This window comes from Ambystoma mexicanum, chromosome 1q (assembly GCF_040938575.1).
Source record: "Ambystoma mexicanum isolate Mex_15411 chromosome 1q, UKY_AmexF1_1, whole genome shotgun sequence".
Classification (NCBI taxonomy): domain Eukaryota; kingdom Metazoa; phylum Chordata; class Amphibia; order Caudata; family Ambystomatidae; genus Ambystoma; species Ambystoma mexicanum.
This window is the reverse complement of record NC_090922.1, coordinates 1,364,888,496-1,364,890,699: the sequence shown is the minus strand read 5'-3', so window position 1 is coordinate 1,364,890,699 and position 2,204 is coordinate 1,364,888,496. Positions and strand designations below refer to the sequence as shown.

At 50.1% G+C, this 2,204-nt stretch overlaps 1 non-coding gene across 1 annotated transcript; it reads left to right on the top strand.

Annotated features, from left to right (window-relative positions):
* The first annotated feature begins 653 nt into the window (after positions 1 to 653).
* Positions 654 to 725, top strand: TRNAC-GCA (transfer RNA cysteine (anticodon GCA)). Its single transcript has one exon. It is a non-coding gene; the product is annotated as a tRNA-Cys (tRNA).
* Positions 726 to 2,204: the final 1,479 nt, after the last annotated feature.

The window sequence follows — 2,204 nt, the reverse complement described above, 5'->3', positions numbered from 1 at the left end:
CGGCCCCCAGCAACACATCAAAGGGGACAGGGAGGATAAATACCCCTGTGAAACCCAAGGAGGCACAAACAGGTCCGGAGCTCACCTCACTCGGGTAGGCTCCCCGGACCTGGGAAAGGGGAAGAGGAAACGTTTGCCTCGGCGGGCTTACCGTTTCTGTGTCTTCTCTCCCCTTCTGTAGGTGACGGTTCGTCAGATTGCAGCAACGAAGCCCGTCGGAACAGGCTGCGGGAGACGAGCGGGATCGGCGAGCTGCGACGACGAAGATTTCGCAAGTCTGGGGCGTTCTCAGAGGCAGCTTGGGACCAGGAAGAAGGACGCCAGCTGGAGCGGGGACGCGGCATGAGCAGCACCAGGCACGCCCGCCCGGCGCCAACAGGAGAACACGAGCCGGCAAAGGGCTCGGTACGGAGAGAAAGGGGCGGGGCTACGAATTAAAGTCGTAGCCGGAAGAGAACGGCGTGTATTTTCTTACGGCTGACAAAGCCAGCAGAGGCTCAGCTGTTACACGAGTGAGCCTGTAATGCTGTCTATGTGGCACAGTCAATAAGTGCTGTGACTTATACCTGAAAGGTTGGGGGTTCGAGTCAAACACCCAGCTCCAACATTTTGTTTAACAGAGGAGCTAAAAGCGCCAGGCCGGATTACAGCACGGGGATATAGCTCTGTGGTAGAGCATTTGACTGCAGATCAAGAGGTCCCTGGTTCAAATCCGGGTGTCCCCTCCACATTGGGGCCAAAAAAGTAAATCCCCAGAGTCAACAACCTGGAAGGAAAAGCAGGGGGCGAAAAGGCAAAAATGGCAGAGGAAAGAGCGAGAAGAGCACAGGAATTCAGTGCATGGGCCAAAAAGGCAGAGAAGGAGTATGGAGCACAATGGGTGCTGGACGTGGTGCAGACGGAAGAAAGGGCTAGGGCAATGTCGCCTTTGCTGCTGGAGGAGTCCGCTGGCAGCGACGAAGAAGCTGCAGTACCACAAGGCCAAAAGAGGTTAAGAGAGATCACAAGGGAGTCACAAGAGCCAGAGATGCCTAAAATAAAACGGAGGAAAGGAACCAAGAAAGGTATCGTAAAATTGAATAACAATATTGGTAAAATGGTAAAAGTATTAAATGCATGTATCAAGGCTCAGGGTAAGTCGCCCAGAGCCGGTAAAGGGAGAATAAAAGAGCACAAAAGTGTGACATCTGATACAGAAACTAGTGAAGACGAGGAGAGGGACCACCTTCAGGCCTGGGTGAAAAGGAAGGGGGTAATAAGCAAGGAGAAACAGAAAACAGATAAGGCAGGTGTAGATCAGGGGGCAGGAGGGCAAGGGCCAACAGACAGCGGGGTTCCTATCTCTCAGGGGCTTCCCCAAAATCCTGGTCCCCAGGGGTCACCTTCCAATACACCAGTAGCTATGATAGAACCCCCCTTTGTAAAAGCAACAGAACCTACCACAGTTATGACTAAATATGGCAGGCCCACGATAGGCAAGGATGCACAAGGTCGGTCCTTAAAAGCACAAGCTTGGTACATTAGTGACAAGGTGAAGGAGAAGATATGGAGAAAAGAGTTGATAGATATCTTCTCCCTGCTAGAGGTACAGAAAAGGGGTCATGATATATCAAAGGAAGACATAAAAGAGGATGAAAAGGGCCTATTAAAAAGAGCAACAGTGTCAAGGAATTTTGACAATTGGACAGCAGCATTCCAGATTATGTCCTCAATCATCTTGCAGAAATTTCCCGAGGACGGCCCACCACTAGTAACATATCAACAGAGACTCTTGAGGGTGTACAAAGCATTTGGGGGTGATGCATGGAAGGAATACGACCATGAATTCAGGAAAGAAATGGATTGCTTCCCGGACATAGGGTGGGATGAAGAAAATTACAACCTATACATATTTAACGTACTAAAAGAGAAATGGGATACCAGGGATCAGTATAGTGCGGGGAGCTATTATAGGAGACAGTATGGCCAAAGCGATTATAGAAGCGAGTACAGATACAGCAACAGGAGATACGATAACTCTTATGACAGAGCAAGGGAAAAGAATTTTCGGAGTAGACAATACGAGGCACAGAGAGGGTGGCAGAGCAACATACCCCCGACAGCACAAGGGGGTGGTAAAGGGAGTAACGGGACGGCAAGGTCAGAGACAGCACAATGCCGTAATTTTGAGAAGGGAATATCATGCAGCTGGGGGAAGAAATGTA